Here is a 20,438-nt window from a genome sequence, read left to right as displayed (position 1 = left end):
CACATATTATCATTGCCAAAGATTTGACATTTCCATGTTCTAGCCAAAAAATGGACATTTCTACAGAACATAATCAACTTATGTTTATAGTTATATAACAGTCCAGTAATATTCCAGTAATTATTGCATAGGTCAGAAATTGGATAAATATGGTGTTACGTATGTTCCTAATTTTCACAGGTGTAATCCTTAGTATGTAATTCTTACATACCACAAAGTGCATCTCTTTGTTGTATGGGGGCCAACTCTCAATATTATTTTGAGGAGTCCCACTAGGACATGCTGAAAAGCACTGCAGAAAGAATACAATAATTGCTTTGGTCCTAGACTTGATTCTGAATTCTGAAAGAACTATGAAGATGAGATTGAGACCCTCCAAACTAACTCTGAAGTTACCCATCAAGCTTAAAGCAGTCCGCAGCCCATCTAACTAACTATTTTTATTTCTTTCAGTTTTAAATAACATAAGTTGTTATGTTATAACAACTAATAACAATTATTAACTAATAACAACTAATAACAATTATAAACCAATAACAATTTGCAATCAATAATTAAATGTTATGGTCCTAAGAAAAAATTTCATTGTCACTTCCCTATTTTTATCATGAGATGTTCCTTAGTGTTTAGATCAGGTCTAAGGATGATAATGTAGCACTTGAGGAGGAAGATGCAGCCCAGGAGTCCAGCCCCAGAGGCTAAGATGGAAAAGACCTGCACGGCCACCATGTATTTCCCTTTGGTGCTCAGGTAGGTGGGAAGGAAGGAAATCCAGACACTGCAGAAGACCAGCATGCTGAAAGTGATCAGTTTGGCTTCGTTGAAGGCCCCAGGCAGGTTCCTGGCCAAGAAAGCCACTATGAAGCAAATGATGGCAAGGAAACCCATGTAGGCGAGGACAATATAAAACATGGTAACAGAGCCTTCGTTGCATTGAAGGATGATTTTTCCAGGCTGGGAGTGCATGTCAGAATCAGGGAATGGGGGGAAAACTCCCAGCCATATGACACAAATGAAAATTTGGACACCAGAACAAGAAAGGATGGTAGTGTTGGCCAAGGTCTTTCCTAACCATCTTCTCATCTTGTTTCCTGGTTTTGAGGCCAGGAAAGCCAGCACCACCATGATTGTTTTGGCCAACACAGAAGACACAGCTACTGAGAAGACAATGCTGAACATTGTTTGCCGGAGAAAACAAGTGGCTTTCCTTGGCTGGCCAATGAAAAGAAAGGAGGACAGAAAACAAAGCAAGAGGGAGATGAGGAGGATGTAGGAGAGGTCTCGGTTGTTGGCTTTGACAATGGGAGTTTCTAGATGTTTAATAAATATGATTAAAACAAAGCCTGTGGTTAGGAACAAGAGTAGGGCAAAGCAGACGAGGATGATGCCCAGAGGTTCTTCATAGGACAGGAAGGTTATTCTTTTGGGGATACATTGGACTCGGTTCTTGGTTGCACATTGTTCTTCTGGGCACTTTGTGCATTTTTCAGTATCTGAGAAAAATAATATTTTTTGTTATAGTCTTTCAAATTTCAAGAAAACTTTGAATGAGATGTGATATTGAGAGACAGGAAAGCATCATTAATGGGACATTCTTACACTGCAGCAAAAGGATCCCCAAATATGTACAAACAAGGACAACTAAATAAAATTAAACAAGAAAAAACAAGAACAAGAAAATAAAATTAAAAGAAGAAATATCGGGTGCCACAAACTCCTTTGTCAACTTTAAAGCAAAAGTTTGTTGATTGCAACTATTGCTGCTTTTCAGTTGCCACAAAGACAGGGGGGGAGGGAGAGCTCCCTGTGGAATGCCAGTTCCAGACTGCAACAAGAAACTGTCCCATGGGAACTCCTGGGAGAAGTAGCAAGTTTCCAGAAGTTGAAGAGGATGGGACTATTGAATTTCAGGGTGGAGTGGAGCAGGAGCTGCACCAGAAAAGGTAGGCTTCTGAGGACTCATAAAGTGGCAATGTTTTAGGGAACAGACCTTTTTGCATGCCAAAGCATTCTAAGTGTGGTCATCATAGCTTTTATAAAGTGGTACTAATACTTTACGTGATTTTGATTCTATGCCTCTGTATATACAAAACCAAGGATAGTGTTAGCTTTTTTTTTGCTGCTGCCCCATAGTCATGTGGCAATCTTGTTCCACTACCTCCCTTCTCTGACTTAACCAACCAGGTTCTTTCTTTATTTACTTACTTGTTTATTTATTAAATTTTTGTCAGGTGATGGACATACGTTTATCCCAAGAATGTCTAAAATCATGATTTTGATGTTCTCAATAAACTGCTCTAAAAAGATTGGACACAGGTAAAATTTGTCTAATGTGGTTAGATCGACAGAGTTCTTCTTGAGAAGGGTTGCAACACTGCCGACTTTAGAGCAGATGGATACAGCCCCCTCCAGGGAAAAAAAATCATTAATTATCCTGAAATTGAGAGTATCTCCAAACTTTGAAGGCTTCTAGAAACCCCTTAAAATGTGATATTTTCCAATAGTCCTGGGGATCCCCTGACAATACAACCCTGTGTGCTGGATGCATGGTAGGTAGCATCTTGATGTACTTCTCTCTTGATTTCTTATGGGTGTTACCATAAAAGAGGAGCTGTCTCACATTGCAGCATTGGTCAAAAGGGCCCAGCAGAGATTATACTACCTGAGACTTCTCAGAAAACAACAGCTGAATGAAAAATTGCTGATAACCTTCTACCATTGACCATAGAAAGCATTTTAACTTACTGCATCTGTGTGTGGTTTGCCAATTGCACAGTGGCAGATAGGACAGCACTCCACAGGGTTAACATCATTGCTCAGAGGATCATTGAAGGATGTGCATTTGTGTTTATTTTCATGGTCATGACGTGAACTGCAGATGGTGTTTGATTTCATTGTACAAGGTGCAATGACAATAAAATAAAATAAAGTTAGCTTTTAGTTCTCGTTTTAATTTTTAATTTGTGATTTAATTGTGTACTATCCAAAGTCACTTTGTGAAAAATAGACAACCATATAAATGTGATCAATAAATTTGAAAAGAAATAGTGTTAAAGATTAATTGGTGTAGGAATTGAAGAAGAGGAACTGTTATCTGCCAAATCTTTTTATCCAATATAAATGGGAAGATGAAGCAATATATTTCCATCCTTTCTAGATTTGGCAACAATTTTAAAGAGATAATGAAATTGACATTGGTATCTATTCATAGATTGGTCTTTTATTAGTTCTCCTCCCCACCCCCTTTTTGTTCCTTGTAATCCTAGCACTGTATGTTAATATTTTTTTTCCTTTCAGAACCACAACCATATTCATTTTTGGTTGGTATTATAACAGTTTTTATCTCAGTATTTAACAATGCAAATTGAAAATATAAGAAAAGGTAGAAAGTAAATATGCACATGATGGTTTTATGACGAGTCCTCTGTTTGGTTTTCATTTGTTCTTTGAACTCAACTTCTCCCTCTTCATTGTTTCAGATATTTAGATATTTCAGCTTATAAGAGTTTATGATTTTAATAAAGAGTAATTGATTAAATGTATGATTGATGTATCTTTTGGGCTGTAGTGTAAGGTTGATTTGGATGAGCAAAGTGCATTGATCTAAAATCATATCTCAAGTTACAAGGAATTCATATATTTCTAAGAAAGATAAATAAGGAACGACACATCCAAATATATATAAAAAAGATTTCCTACCCAATACATTACATCCTTCTTCCTAACTCATCCTTTGATATCTTTTTCTTCTGCCTCCCATTAGGGAAGAAATTGGACACCATGGAAATTAAAAACAAAACCATCAAACGTATATGACTCTTTAAGATGTATATTGATCAGAGTGCTTTGGATGAATTCAGAAGGTTTCCCTATGGTGTCACCAACCTTCCTGAGTTGAGATGGTCCCCTCTGGACAAGGAACACAATCATAGCAGCAAACTGGTTCTCCTTCTCAAACTTTCTTGACAAATCCTGGCTGACATTTTTCCACACATTTGGACTGAGGCAGAGACTGGAAAGAAAAAGAAAAATGTCAAAGGAAAGAGGTTAATCTCACCATCTATGTAACATGGAGGTAGACAGAAACATTAGCCAAGTAACCTCTGGCCTTCAGATAGAAAAATATGAAATCCCTGACAACTTCCAAATGATTGCAGGAATACAATTGCAGGCAGATGCCTCATTTAGTTTCTCCTTTTTCTTGGGGCCTTTCTACTTAATAAAGTCTGGAGGGATGAAATGAGAAAAAAATTAAACATCAAGTCACACTTAGTTCCTCCTGATAGTGTAATTCACATGCATTCCTCCATTCTTCATATATGCATGATTTTAAAATAAGATATCCACTTATTTTAAATTTGAGACTAAACTTTATTGTAAAAGATGGATTACATTTCTATTCCATTTGTGAACTTTATCAAGATTACCTGACTAATTAAATGATTGATTGATGTATATTTTATACATCAATGCATCTATTTAAAATTGTATTTATTTTTAATTTATTTAAAATACCACCTTTTTTGGAGTATAAGATGCTCCAAAGTATAAGACCCACCTACCTTTTGGGGAGGAAAGCAAGAAAAAAAATCTGCCTCTGCCTCCCAGCAATTTGCCTCCTTGCAGCAAACAGCTTCAGCACAGCCTGATTAGCATAAGCAGCTGATTGTTGGTTGGATCGGCCTTCCTACAATCCATTGTTTCAGGCTGCAGGGATTGACATAGCCTATTGCTGTCTCTGCGTGCCCCATTTTTGAGCCATTCCAAGTGGCAGGAATCAGAATTGGCAGAAAATGTAGCACATGGAGGCTGAAAAAGTGTGTCTTATACTCCAAAAAATGCAGTAAATTAAAACTGTGGTTAAAAAAGAAACATCTGATTGGTAAGATGTAGAATGGTTTCTTCTGGATTGCAAAACTCCTTTTTGAAAACAGTTCAAAATGATCTCCTGTTAAGATACAAAGGAAAAATTCTTTACAAGTAAAAGCTGTCGACCTTAAACATGATGTTCTTCATCTGTATATTTATTTGATCAGTTTACATGGCTGCCATGCTGGTTAATTAAAAGTAAAACTGACTAATTTCTAAAATTATAGTGAGGTGAGATGGAGGTGAAAATGTGTTCATCAAAAAGGGTGAGTCAGGGATCTTCCGATGCACCACATGGGGTCATGAATGAGAGCTCTGTGTGGGAAAGTGATATACAACACAAGGTATCCAATACAAGGTACCTGATACAATTAGGTGACACAAGCTAACAGGGAAATGCACACCTGTATTCATTATAAGTTTGGAGACTCCCAGAGTGGCTTAAGATAGTTAACAATCCAAATAAACATTTGCATGCAAGGCAGTGGTGGGATTCAAACAATTTTACTACTGGTTCTGCGGGAGTGGCTTGGTGGGCATGGCATGGCTGGGTATGTGTGGTGTGGCTTGGTGGGCATGGCAGGGGAAGGAAAAGTCTCCCTTCCCTTCCCACTCCTGGGGAAGGTAAAATCTCCCTTCTCTTCCCATTCCTGGGGAAGATTACTGGAAAATCCCATTCCCTCCCCACCCCACTAACCTGCTTTCCAGCTCCATTCTCTTGTGCAGGGCAACAAAAGAAGACCCAGCCAATCAGCTGTGACTCAGGAGGCAGAGAAGAGGTGGGCCAGGTCCACTTCAGAGGTGGTATTGGCTGGTTCTCTGAACTATTGACAGAAGCTTTGGCCACCTAGCAATTATCTATGAAAGAATTAAAGGAATGGACTACTTCCCCCACTCCCTTTTTGCTGACAACTCTAAAAGACCAGAGAAATTTTTGCTTATTAAGGTTATTTCCCACTTGGATCAACAAGACTTCCATCCAATTTTGATTCCATTTCATCAGATTGAGACCAAACTTGAACTCAGGTCCCACTCCACAGAATTGGCTTAACCTTTGATATTTGAAGAGAAGAAATTAGTGAAACTGAAACTAGTAACACCAAAATCCTCAGCATATGAGGCAGTAGTGGGATCCTACCTTAGACACTACTGGTTCAGTAGGAGATCGTGCGCGTAGGCGCACCCCTAACATATGTACCCCTAAAAGCCAATCAGTTGAGAGGGTAAAGAAGTGACCCTGCCACCCTCCCATGCATTTTTCAGTCTTTTATCCTCTCAGCTGATCCTAGGCATTTGTTTTTACTACAGGTTCAAGTAAACCGGTCCACACTCGTAGCATACCACTACTGATATGATGCCCTCTCTCACCGGGTTTATGGAGATATTAAACTGCATATAAAATGGCAGAGATTTGTGTCCTAAGTAATAATCACTCCAAATCTCATTTTGGAAATAGCTGAATCAGGTTATAACAATATTTTGCATGATAGCCTATCTTGGTCAATAGATCTGAAAACTCCCTATCTGTCTAAGAAAATTATAGATGTTTTACTCCACACATTCAATTCCCAGTCAAGGTTACCCACCCTTTTGACTAGATTTAGCCCACTTGAAATGGATTGTAAGTCTTTGGCAGGGGGTGGGGGGGGTTATCAATACTTTCCTCACCTTGTTCAGCAACTTTAGCTGTGACAAAACATCTTGATTGATTATAATTCTCTGCTTTTCAAAACTCCCCAATTCCTTGTTGATGGGATCCTCCTTGGGCAGAAACAGCCTACTAATGATCCGCAGATCTGCTGCTATGTCTCCATTTTGGTCCAAATACACTTTCAACAAAGAAAGATTGTACAATTCATTCTTCTTTAAATATGGATGGAACTAGAGTGGAAACATTGAGGAATTTTAAGAAATCTTGTTTTCTTACCTCACATCCTCTTTTTACACTTTAATCTTCTACAGTTGTTTAACTTGCAAATATTGTGAGTTGGGAGAACAAGTGTTGCCATTGTCTTCAAAGCTCAAGAACAAAGTTTTAGTAATAGTTCTCAATTGTGTGTGTGTGTGTGTGTGTATGTACGTGACGTGGGAAAATACCTGAACAAAGCAGAGTACCATACATGTAAGTACCTGCAAAAACTTAACTTCGGATATTTTCCCACGTCATTATAGTTGTGCTTTTAAAGTTGTAGCTACATTTCGGCAGAATCTCATTTGCCATCATCAGGCTTCTGTATTGTGTTTGTCTGTGAGTCAGACTTTCATAGCCGTTTCTGTTTTAAATTTGGTGTTAGCCTACTCTGAGCCAGAATGGTTTTTTCTTCATCCTGACTGGTTGGGAGTTCTGGACTGTGTTTGTTGGTCTTGGAGTTTGCTGTGTTCTGCTTGATTAGTGTTTCTAATATCTTCTGTCTGTTTTGTAGCTTTCTTAGTCTTCATTGGCTGGCAACATTGCATTTCCTGTATTGGAGGCTTTTAGTGTGGCTTGGCTCCAAGTAAACAGACCGCTATCATTTATTAGGAAGCTAGGTTTCATCTGGTTGCCTGGTTGGAGTGTGTTTGAGCTGGAGGTATCAGGGGAAGTCTGTTTGTGCCCAGGTGTTTGCTTTGCCTGTGGTGTGGAGATTTTTTTGTTTGTGAGTGCAGGCTTCCAGATAATTGACAGTCTGGTGGAGTCATCTCTTCTATTTATGCTTTCAGGTCTTTTTTCAATCTCTATGGCTTCTCTGATAATTCTGTAGCTGGGGTTTTCTATAATGGGTAGGGTTTTGGTGCCATTGAAATCGATGCTATGTGCCTTTCATGTTTGTTTCTGAGTAGGACTAATTCCATTCTTTTCAGGATCCTTTCAGTGGCTGAAGTTTTGGAATGGAATTTGAGTTGGAAGCATATGGGAAACACATTTTTGTCTCGGCAATTGAGTAGGAATGTGAGATCACACAAGATAGTGGCTCTTCAGAGTTTGAGTTTCTCGTAGGTCTGGGTTAGCCAGAAGGTTTCCTCCCCCGAGAGGTACAATATTTGTTTTCGTAGATTTTCACAGGGACAGGTATGTAGGTCTAGGTGTGTTCGGGTCTTTTCCCATGTAAGATTAAGAGTATCTTGGTGACATTTTGGCGAGGTCGCACTCGCCATCCTCTGGCTGGTGCGAGCTGGATCTTATCTTTAGGGTTTCTTAGGATTCCAAAGAAACACTATCACCAATCTAATCCAAAAAGAGATACCCCCAAAAAAACGAGACACAGAACAAGACAATGGTATCGCACTCCTCCCCAACATCAAAGGCACCACAGAGAAAATCAGCAAAATTCTCCACAAACACAATATCAGGACAGCTTTTGGCACTGACCAAAAAATAGCCAACATCCTAAGAAACCCCAAAGACAAGATCCAGCTAGAAAACCAAGGAGTTTATGAAATACCATGCAACAATTGCCCAGCCACATACATTGGACAAATCAACAGGAGAATAAATGCACGCATCACAGAACACAAAAACACAATCAGAAGAGAAGAAAATACTTCCTCCCTCTTCCAGCCCCTTAAAGCCAGAGGACATGAAATTAATTTCAAAGGAACCAAATTAATATCCAACACTGAACACTCCAGCAAGGAAATAATCAGAGAAGCCATTGAGATAGAGAAACAACTCCATAACATGAATAGATAGGACGATACCCCCCACTTACCAGACATCTGGAAGCTTGCCCTCACCAACAAATGAGTACCAGCCATGAAAACCAACACCACACCTAAAACAACACGGGACACCACCGGAAATCCCCTTCATCAGACCCAGGCCCAAGCCCATCCTATAAACAAAGGACAATCACCATCCAGAAAACAGACCACGGCTGCTTCGCCAGCTGTCACACACCCCAACTCCAAAATGAAACAAGCTGACACACGCCAGGAACACAGACCCAGACCCCAAACTCAAAGCCAGACTAAAACCCAGAATACTACATCACAGCCACCCGCTCAGGATATCACATCAGAAAACTCAAGAAATTACACCACAAGATCTCAAGAAGTTGCAACACAGCAAATGACCGAGGAAATCACAGCACAAGACCAAGGATACCACAGCAATAAAATTCACAAGGTCACCGCACAACCCATTACCCAAGCCGTTACAACCCAGGAGGTTAATGGAAAAGAGATCAAAACACAAACGACCCAGGAAATTAAAGCACTAGATCCAGGATATATCCAAAACAAAACTCACAAAGCCATCCCACAGCCCATTATACCAACATCAACTCCATCAACCAATCAAGAGGCAGCAGCACAGCCAACCAGCCCAGCACACCAGCCCCCCCAGTATTTATAGAGAGACGGCAGCTCCGTTCACACACTGCTTGCACTTGCACAAAGCCGAAAGCACCTGCCTGAGGATGGCGAGTGGGACCTTGCCGAAACATCACCAAGATACTCTTAATATTACATGGGAAAAGACACGAACATACCTAGACCTACATATGTGTATATGTATATGTATATGTATATGTATGGTATTCAGCTTTGTTTGGGTATTTTTCCATGTCATTATAGTTGTGCTTTTAAAGTTGTAGCAGTGTTTCGGCAGAATCTCATCTGCCATCATCAGGCTTCTGTATTGTGTTCATCTGTGAGTCAGACTTTTATAGTTGTTTCAGAAATTTCAATAGAGATTGAAAAAAGACCTGAAAGCATGAATAGAAGAGATGATTCCACCAGGCTGTCAATTATTTGGAAGCCTGCACTCACAAATAAAAAAATCTCCACACCACAAGCAAGGCAAACACCTGGGCACAAACAGATCCCTCCCTGGATACCTCCAGCTCAAACACACCCCAACCAAGTACCCAGATGGAACCTAGCTTCCTAACAAATGATAGTCATCCATTTACTCGGAGCCAAGGTGCACCAAAGGCCTCCAATAAGGGAACAAAATGTTGCCAGCCAATCAAGACGCAAAAAGAGCCACAAAACAGACAGAAGATATTAGAAACACCAATCAAGTAGAATACAGAAAACTCCAAGACCAATAAACACAGACCAAGACTCCCAACCAATCAGGATGAAGAAAAAACAATTCTTGCACAGCAGTAGGCTGCCTCAAATTTAAAACTGAAATGGCTGTGATAGTCTGACTCAAAGATGAACACAATGCAGAAGCCTGATAATGGCAGATGAGATTCCACTGAAACGTTGCTACAACTTTAAAAACACAACTACAATGACGTGGGAAAATACCCAAGCAAAGCTGAATTTTATATCTATCTATCTATCTATCTATCTATCTATCTATCTATCTATCTATCTATCTATCTTTGGTTGTTCGGGTTTTCTCCCATGTAAGATTCGAAGTATCTAGGCAACGTTTCGATGAAGTCTCATTCATCATCTTCAGGCTTCTGTCTTTGTCTCTGTGCTTCTCAGAGTGATGTGAGATTGCAGCTGCTTCTTCCTTTTAACTGCTAGTGGGGGTGTGACTTGATTGGGTGGGGGTTTGGCTGTTTGGCTGTGGTGCCAAGATGCCACCACCACACTTCCACGCAGAAAGCAGACTCACACCCACACAGAAGATGAGACACAACCACGGACCAGAAGCCACACTGCAGCTGCATCACTACCCACTTCAAACCCCTCTGAGCCATACATGAAGCAAACTTACACCCACCAAGAAGATGCAGCACGTTCACGAACTCAAAGCCAAACAGCAGGATCACAGCTCACCAACTCAAATCCCCCAGCAACTAAGACTAACCTGAGCACAACTAAGCCCCCCACCTGAACAGAACACGCCTCCAGCCAATCAGAACACGGCAACCCCCCAACCAATCACAACACAGCCAAACCCCCTACCAATGAGAACACACCCCCACCCAATCAGAACACAACCAAGCCCCCACCCAATCAAGTCACACCACTAGCAGTTAAAAGGAAGAAGCAGCTGCAATCTCACATCACTCTGAGAAGCACAGAGCCGAAGACAGAAGTCTGAAGATGATGAATGAGACTTCATCGAAACATTGCCTAGATACTGTGAATCTTATGCAGGAGAAAACCCGAACAACCAAAGATCCACATACAAATACCCACGAGAACCTCAGAATAGATAGATAGATAGATAGATAGATAGATAGATAGATAGATAGATAGATAGATAGATAGATAGATAGATATCGATCGATCGATCTTTGGTTATTCGGGTATTTGGTTATCCCACATAAGATTGGCAGTATCTAGGCAAGGTTTCGATGAAGTCTCATTCATCATCTTCAGGCTTGTGTCTTCGGCTCTGTGCTTCTCAGAGTGAAGCGTGATCAGAGCTGACGTCTCCCTATATATACTGGTGGGGATGTTGGCTGTGTTTTCATTTCTTGATTGATTGATGGAGTTGATGTTTGCCGATTGGCTGGCTTTTCATAAGAACATGTGTGGCTGTGTGTCTATCAGCCTCCTCTGTTTTAATGACCTGGATAATGGGCTGTGTGATGATCTTCTGAGTTTTATTGTTTTGACCTCCTGGGTCTTATCTGTAATCTCCTGGGTTATAATGACATCATAAATCACTGAATCTCTTAAAAACCAAACCGGTAGTTAACTCTGTTGGATCCCACCCTTGCTTGTTGGGACCCCATACCTGCCATGGATGCAGCCTCTGAGCCCCCAAACTCTCTTCTCCCTTCTTTCTTCCCCTCTTGGAATTGGATGCAGAATTTAATGTGTGGGCCAGAATCTTAATGACACTGTATGTAATGCGATCATTTTTGATCTGGTTCCTATTTTTTTTCTCTTTGGTCTTCAGTGGTGCTTTCTGGGTGCATCTTCTCCGGCCTTTGACAGAAAAGACGTGTTTTGAAATAGCACAATGAAAATACTCCTCTTGAAATTCAGGTTCCACAAAGAAAACATCTTTATAGGCATCATCTTTTTGCCAACTTTTTTCCCACTTAGAAGGAAAGCTCCAAATACTATGGACATACTTGTAATGCCTTTTTTTTTTCATTGAAAATACTCCAACCACTGTAAAGATCCAGACTTTCCCTTGAATAGGTTCTTGTAAATCCCTAAGTGTTAAATGAAAGAGAAGAATTCTGTCAGAAATGGACTCAAATTCTATGAAATGAACAAAGACATTGACTTGTTTCCACATAGAGAAGGCATTCCTGAGGGCTGCTGTATTTCCAGTCACTGAGAATTGTAGTGATATAACAACACAAATTGCATTCCTCACAAGCATAGGGGTAAAAGTTCTCATGAAATTTTCTCCCTTCTCTGTGTCTGGAGCAAAGAGACCAATCAAAGTCCATCCAAAATGGAGGAGCAGTTGGACAATTGCTGGGTACTGAAACCCTTCTTTGGGGAGCATTGGATGGAAAAAAGGGAATTGACTTTTATCACTCAGAGCCTCTGAAGCAGTTTTCTCACTGATCTGAAAAAATCAACTAAGAGTGCTGTGTTATATTTGGGAAACTACCAAGTCCCAATTTTTAGCTTTCAATGTATCCAACTTTTTTCTCATGCACATATTAGAACAGTTTCTTCTTGATTAGTCATTAGGCCATATCATTTTTTTAGTTGTTTTTTCTCTATTTGTAAAAAGAGAGATATTGCAGTACCTATGTCAATTGTACGTTCAAGAATGTTTTAGTTGAAATGTGTTTGTTCTAAGCATTTGAGATTCTTACAGTTTCCATATAATTAATTTTATTAAAAAAATGCATGTCCTAATTTAATAAATTGTAAATAAATCCCAATTCAACTCTCAGGGCAGCAATTGGAAGACTCTACTCATTTTAGAATATCCTATGCCACTAGTCTTAAAATTCTAGATCTAGAAATCTAGAACTACGCCGCCTTCGGAACAATCGAAGTATAATATATAAGATCATACATTGAAATGTCCTACCTGTCAATGAATACTTCAGCTTCAACAATAACAATACAAGAGCAATCAACAGATACAAACTCAAGGTTAATCGCATCAAACTTGATTGCAGGAAATACGGCTTCAGCAACAGAGTGGTCAATGTCTGGAATACTCTATCTGACTTTGGTTTCTTCCCCAAACCCCAAAAACTTTAACCTTAGACTTTCTACTATTGACCTTACCCCTTTCCTAAGAGGTCTGTGGGGGGCATGCATAAGTGCACCAACAAGCCTACCATACCTTTCCTATTGTTTCTTTTATTTTTCTTCTATGTATCCATGTATTCATAACTATGTTTTTACTTATGCTATTACCTTATAAGCAATTGACAAACCAAATAAAATAAATTAAAAATAAACATTTTAACCATCCTTAAGATTCTTCTCACATGATGTGATTGGATTTGCTTTAGAAGTGGTATATGTTAGGAATGTAAGTAACCTAACAGCTATTTGGGAGGGAAATATATAAACCAGGATAGACATTTTAATACTTTCTCTTTAAAAGGATCCTAAAAGTGTAATTGGGTGTGGTTTCTCAAACGCCCATAAGATGGAGCCAGAAACCTGGGTTGTTTTAGTCTTAGTCTCAGAAGAGAGTGTGAGTTGGTCGCTGTTTCCTTCTGTTGGAGAATATTGCCGTTCCTTTTAATTGACTAATATTTCTGGATTTAATGGAAGTCTGATACTGAAATGTTTCTGACACTGGACTTTGTTATTGGATTATCCCTGGACTAAAAACTGACTGATCTTACCTGTGAATGATTTTGGACTGCTTATTTTGAACTTTGCTTAAAACCTTTATTGAAAGTAAAAACCAACATTTACTGTACAGTGTATCGGTGTGTATTATTCAAACACTACTCTCAAATAGGTCTCCCTGCATGCACTCATTCTCCTAATGGGGAATTACCTCAACACTGGTTATCGGCCCAGGCCATACCAGGCTCCGATAACTGAGAGTTGATGTGAATGCACAGTACTGTATACAGACAGCTTTTTACTGTTTAATTTTGGGTTGCTATCCTGGTAACGATGGCACAAGTCACTTCAATGAAGCTATCACTGATAACCCGTTTGGAAGGAACAAACTATGTTTCCTGGTCTATGAAGTGCAGTCTACCTCTACGTAGAGAAGGGTTATGGAATGTAGTTCAAGATCCACTGGAAGTAAATGCTTGGGATCCAAATAAAAAGGATGATGCCAAGAAACTTGCTGACTTTAAACAGAACAATGAACGAGCTCTTTGTATAATTGGACTAACACTGAGTGACCAGCAGCTAGTCCATATTCATGGAGAAGAATCTGCTGCTAGGTGTTGGGAGAATTTTAAGAGGATTTATGTTTGTGACAGTGTTGGTGCACATATACATCTTACACGTAAACTGTTTAGAGCACATCTTCTGAAAGGTGGAGATATGTTAGCTCATTTGAACTTACATAAAAAAGAACTGATATTTTCAGAGCTGCATCAAGTTGACATCATTCTTTCCTCATTGGATGAAAGTTATGATGATTACGTATATTCACTGGAAGTCCTGACCAAAGATAAACTGACATTGACTGACATAACTGAAAGATTGTTAGAAGAAGCAAGAAGATGGCTGGATAGGGACCAACTGAGGAAGAAACAACCACAAAAAGAGGATTTGTCTTCAAATACCTATACTGTTAGGAAATGTTTTTCTTGTGGGGCAAAGGGAAATATAGCCAGATTCTGTAAGAAAGGAAAACATGCTAGTAAACACCAGAATGCTAGTAAACACCAGAAAGCCAAGAAGAATGTTAGTTTAGCTTTGTCTAGCAATTCAATTGTAAAATATGATTTGTGGGTTGTTGATAGTGGAGCATCGCAGTGCATTACTAAAGATAAAGAGAGGTTTGTAAAGATGTCTATGAGTAAGCAACATGTATCATTGGCAAATGGATGGAAGATTAAAGCATCAGGTGAAGGTAGTGCATATTGTTCTTGTATAAACGAACATTTAACTATGTTATATGTACCTAAACTGAAATTTAATTTGTTATCAGTAAGGGCTTTAGTAAATATTGGTTATGTAGTAACCTTTAGGGGAGATAACTGTACAATAGAGAAAGAGGGTAAAAGTGTTACTGCTATATTAGAAATGATTTATATGTCATACATGATGACCAGTTGAAGATGGCTAACTCAATTTATAACAATGTTAAGACACATGATGAATGTATACATATACTACATAGACGTCTAGGGCATATTAATTTCAAAATGCTCAAACTGTCAAATTGTCAGAAGGAGTACAATTGAAACCCTGCAGTAAGTACTTAAACTGTAATGCCTGTAGCCAGGAGAAAAGTAAGGTTACTCCAGCAAATAGACTAAATGGATTTAAGACCAAAGAACCTTTAGAGGTTGTGTTTGCTGACATAATTGGTCCTAAGAAACCAAGATTAGGAGGTGCCTGCTATATTTTGAGTATTATGGACCATTACTCACGATACGGTTTCTCCTATCTTGTGAAAAACAAAACAGAAACATTCCAACATTTCTTTAACTGGCTAAAGTTTACTGAGAGAAAAATGAAAAGTAAAGTAATTACTTTAGTTACTGATAATGGGACTGAGTTTGTTAACAAAAGTTTCCAAACTATGTTGAAATTGGCTGGTGTTGAACATAAATGTTATGCGCCTTACAGACCACAACATAACTTGTTTGTAGAACGAAGAGGGCAAACATTACAAGACATGGCTCATACTATGTTATCTGATTCAAGTTTACCTGAAACACTGGTGAAGCCATAATGTGTAGTAATCATGTTTTAAACAATGTAGGCATGGCATCACTCGTTGGCATGGCAGAAAACCAAATTTAAGTTACCTACACACATTTGGAGGTCCGGCATGGGTGCATATTCCCTCACAAGAAAGACTGAAAGGGTGACATAGAGCTAAGAAATTATTTTTTGTTGGTTATGAGACCAACCATAGATCATTTAGGTTTTGCAATCAACGCATAGCTCATGTTTATTGTAGTCCTAGTGCAAAATTTCTGGAGCACGTTGGGTGGGATAAACTGGAACAGGAATCCAGCAATGATATCATTATTGATACCTAAATAGTCCGTAGGGATAAAATCAGTAAACCATGAATAGCCATTAAAGAGGAAGCACGGGAGGAAGTAGTAGAACAGGCACAGGAGGAGGTAGAAGAACAGGAGCAGGTGCCACAGGAAAGTCCACCAGTAAGCCCTGTATTACCAAGACGTTCAACCCGAGTAACACTACCACCTGATAGATATCCGGCTAGTGTTGTATGCCCAGTAAATACAGTTCCAAGTAATTATAGTGAACTAAAACTCTATCCTACTAAGGATCAGCCTGCTTGGCAGAAAGCAATGGATAAGGATAACTGGAATCATTTAAAATCTAGAGGAATACAAAAATGTTAAGTTACCACCAGGTAAACATGCCATAGGATGTAAATGGATTTATAGATTGAAGACAGGTGTGGATGTGACTGTTACCCATAAAGCCAGGTTAGTAGCACAAGGGTTTAATCAGACAGCAAATGACTACAAAGAGGTGTTTGCACCTAGTCTGAAGGCTACTACATTAAGAGCAGCATTAGTGTGGGCAGCTATAGAGAATACATTGTAAATCATTTGTTATGTGGGGAGAGCATATCTGCATGTACCGTTGAAACACACTATATATTTAAAGAAACCTTTAGGTATCAAAACTGATAATACAACTGATTGCTGGAGATTGGAAAAGAGTCTTTATGGCTTAAAGCAATCAGGATATGAGTGGAACCAATGTATAGTTAAAGAATTAACTAAGATAGGCTTTGTAGCTGGCATGGCTGATCCATGTTTGTTTAAAAGAGAAAATAATGGTATAATATCATTGTTCCTATTGTTTACTGATGACATAGCATTAATCACCAAAATTGAAAAAGAAGCTACTAAAATAATTTCACTATTAGAAAAGAAATTTAAAATAAAACAATTAGGAGAAATCAAACAATATCTTGGTTTAAAGATAGATAGAACTAGGAGAGGATACAAGACCTCACAAACAGATAAAATTAACCAATTACTAAAAAGTTTTACAATGGAACTTTGTAAGCCGGCTAAAACACTGATGAGTCAGGAATTTAGCCATAGTGATGTTCCAAGTCCTATTTTTGATAAGAACATTTATCAGTCCTTGATTGGTAGTTTATCTTATCTCAGTAATTGATCAAGGCCAAAAATTGCATTCAGTGTTATTCAATTAGCAAGATTTCAATGCTGAGCCAATTGAAAGGCACTTGCAAGCTGCTCAAAGTGTGTTAAGATATCTGAAACAAACAATGCACTATGCATTTTATTTGGAGCCTAAAGATGAACTGAGTTTAACTGCATAAGCTGATGCAAGTTTTGCTACAGACATAAATACACGAAAATCTACATCTGTACTGTAATATTATTGGGAAAAGCATTGATTGGATGGAGGTCTATTAGACAGAAACATCTAAGTTTGTCAACAATGGAGGCTGAATCTCTTGTTTATCTTTATTATGGAGAGATTTAGTTTTGTATAAGCAATTATTAATTGATATGGGAATTGATATAAGAGATTCTATTGTTGTTTATGAAGATAACCAATCAGCAATACAGATGGCTTCAAATATTGCTGTTAAGATAAAACGAAACACAGATATTTAAGATATTTAAATGTGAGACAATATGTGCAAAATAAAATGATTAAGCTAGAATAATGTATGTCAGAAAACAATATAGCAGATCATTTTACAAAGGCCCAAGGCTCTATAAAGCATAAGGCTAGCTGTGAAGATTATGGATTTAGAATGTAAGGTTTTATATATTGTCCTAAACAAAAGGGGAGAATGTTAGGAATGTAAGTAACCTAACAGCTACTTGGGATGGAAATATATAAACCAGGACAAACATTTTAATACTGTCTCTTTTAGGGAATGCAAGAGCATGCAATTGGGTGTGGTTTATCACATGGTCATAAGATGGAGCCGGAAACCTGGGTTGTTAAGTCTGAGTCTCAGAAGAGAGTGTGTCTGAGTGATTATCTCTGTTTCCTTCTGTTGGAAAGTATGGCCGTTGCTCCATTTTTTCTAATTGACTGATATTACCAGATTTTATGTAAGTCTGATCCTGAACTGTTTTTGATACTGGAATTTGTTACTGGATTATCCCTGGACTAAAAACTGACTGATCTTACCTTTGAATGATTTTGGACTGCTTATTTTGAACTTTGCTTAAAACCTTTATTGGAAGTAAACACCAACATTTACTGTAGACTGTATCTGTGTGCTGTGTGTGTATTATTCAAACATTACTCTCAAATACGTCTCCCTGTATGCACTCATTCCCCTAACGGGGAATTACCTCAACACTATAAATTAAATCCATAAATTCAGCTCAATATAAGAACATGGTGGTAATATTGGGCTTTTGTACTGTAATATTACAGGCTAAGGTGGCTGCATAGATATGATTTTTTAAAAATTCTTATAACAGTGTATTCCCTTGTACCTTTGGTCTAAATCTTTTAATGTTGAAGGAAAAAAGATCTAGTCACTGAGAGAAATACACCCAGGTAAGGAAAGGTATGAACTTGCTCTTTCAGTTCAACAGACTTCAGAGGATAATTAGGACTGCAAAAAAACAATTACTACCAACCTGCCTTCCATGGAGGACCTGTATCCTGCACGAGTCAAAAAGGGGGCTGTGAAAATATTTACAGACTCCGCACATCATGGACATAAACTGTTTTAACTCCTTCCCTCAAAATGACTCTATAGAGCACTGCACTCCAGAATAACCAGACACAATAATAGTTTTTTCCCGAAAGCCATCACTCTTCTAAACAAATAATTCCCTCAACACTGTCCCACTATTTACAAAACCTACAGTACTATTACTGTTAGTCTTCTCATCACTCCTTATCACCTATCTCCTCCCATGTGTGACTGTATGACTGTAACTTTGTAGCTTGTATCCTTACGATTTATATTGACTGTTTCCTAGTATGATTTGATTACTTATTGTACCCTTTGATTATCATTAAGTGTTCTACCTGATGATTCCTGGCTCTTGATGAATGTATCTTTTCTTTTCTGTACACCGAGAGCATTTGCAACAAGACAATTCCTTGTGTGTCCAATCAGACTTGGCCAATAAAAGAATTCTGTTCTGTTCTGTTCTATTCTATTCCTATTCCTATTCTCTTCCTCTATTCTATTCTATTCATCATCGAATAGTCCTATATGGCAATATGTCATTTCCCAAAGACCAGAAATTTTGACATTGACTTATCAGTAATCAGATAATTCTTATGAGAATAAGAGCCAAGTTTTCTTAAAAATACATGAAACTCAAACATACATGGGCAGCATATTTTCTTACCGTTTGATAAGGATCAGTCCTACCTCTCATGGCTCCATTCATCCTAAAAGAGGGGTCCCCAACCTACGGGCCACGACCCACGAATGGGCCATGAGGGGCTTGCAATTGGATCATGAAAATGCCCGGCAAGTGCATATGTGCACACACTCATCCTCACATGTGTGAGTAAAGGGAAAGCACATGCACACATGCTGTATCCTATTTATCTATGAACCATCTCCTCTGCCCTCCCAATCTTGAAAGCTGAAAACATTGGGGAACTCAATGTTCCCCTAAACACACTCTCAAACAAATGAATGAAGAACATGGAATAATTGAGATAGAAGGGATTTTTGAGGTCTTCTAGTCCAACTCTCTGCTCACAGAGCAGATCATATACCATTCCAGACAAAATGAATATACAGGTATTTTTGAAAGCCTCCAGCAATGGAGCATGCACAGCTTCATAACACAAGCTGTTCCACAAATTAATTTTTCTCACAGTGCTTGTACAAAGGGCTTTGAGCAGGATCAGCATTCTGAGTTCCATTTTAAGAGCAATGTCAGTTTCTTCCATGATATTTCTATGTTTACTGTGTCAAATGGTGTGAAAGCAGAAAACCATCATTTCCTCTGACTGATATTTTTATTCTGAGATGTTTCAAGACAATGCAACTACCAATAGTGGATCAAATCTGCTTAAAAGCTGTTGGTACTTCTACAAGGAACTTTTCATCTACCACTCTCAATTCTATTCAGAATAGAATAGAATGGAAGGGAAGGGAAGGGAAGGGAAGGGAAGGGAAAGGAAAGGAGAAGAAGAGAAGAGAAGAGAAGAGAAGAGAAGAGAAGAGAAGAGAAGAGAAGAGAAGAGAAGAGAGAGAAGAGTTGGAAGGGACATTAAATGTCTTCCAGTCCAACCCCCTGCTGAGGCAGGAAACCCTATATCATTTCAGACAAATGGTTGACCACTATTTCCTTTTTAAAAAAATAGCGGTATTGGAGCATTTACAACTTCTGGAGGTCAGTTATGGGAGAATTCAAGTCAATACAATTGTCAATAGTGGATCGCATTTGCCTAAAGACTGCTGGTTCTTCTATACGGAATGCACTTTTCATCTCTCATTCTCAACTCTCTTGAATGAGAAGTTGGCATGTATTTAAACCTAGATAGATAGATAGATAGATAGATAGATGATAGATAGATAGATAGATAGATAGATAGATAGATAGATAGATAGATAGATAGATGATATAGAGATAGAT

General features: G+C 38.6%; 2 protein-coding genes and 1 pseudogene across 3 annotated transcripts in view; 2 read left to right on the top strand and 1 right to left on the bottom strand.

Annotated features, from left to right (window-relative positions):
• LOC113451824 (vomeronasal type-2 receptor 26-like) overlaps positions 1-20,438 on the top strand; it is a 500,191-nt gene that overhangs the window by 210,939 nt on the left and 268,814 nt on the right. The window lies entirely within an intron of this gene.
• The window catches only part of LOC113451996 (vomeronasal type-2 receptor 26-like), a 452,458-nt gene that overhangs the window by 176,692 nt on the left and 255,328 nt on the right, over positions 1-20,438 (top strand). The gene's annotated exons all lie outside the window — the stretch shown is intronic.
• LOC148126718 (vomeronasal type-2 receptor 26-like) lies at positions 589-19,235 on the bottom strand (annotated as a pseudogene). The gene is made up of 4 exons (XR_015742435.1): positions 19,194-19,235; positions 6,538-6,750; positions 3,886-4,012; positions 589-1,493 (listed from the first exon to the last, which is right to left on the bottom strand). The product of XR_015742435.1 is annotated as a vomeronasal type-2 receptor 26-like (transcript).

This window comes from Pseudonaja textilis, chromosome 2 (genome assembly GCF_049901715.1).
Source record: "Pseudonaja textilis isolate UNSWEBS1 chromosome 2, rPseTex1.2, whole genome shotgun sequence".
Lineage (NCBI taxonomy): Eukaryota > Metazoa > Chordata > Lepidosauria > Squamata > Elapidae > Pseudonaja > Pseudonaja textilis.
This window is presented reverse-complemented; position numbering and strand designations above follow the sequence as displayed.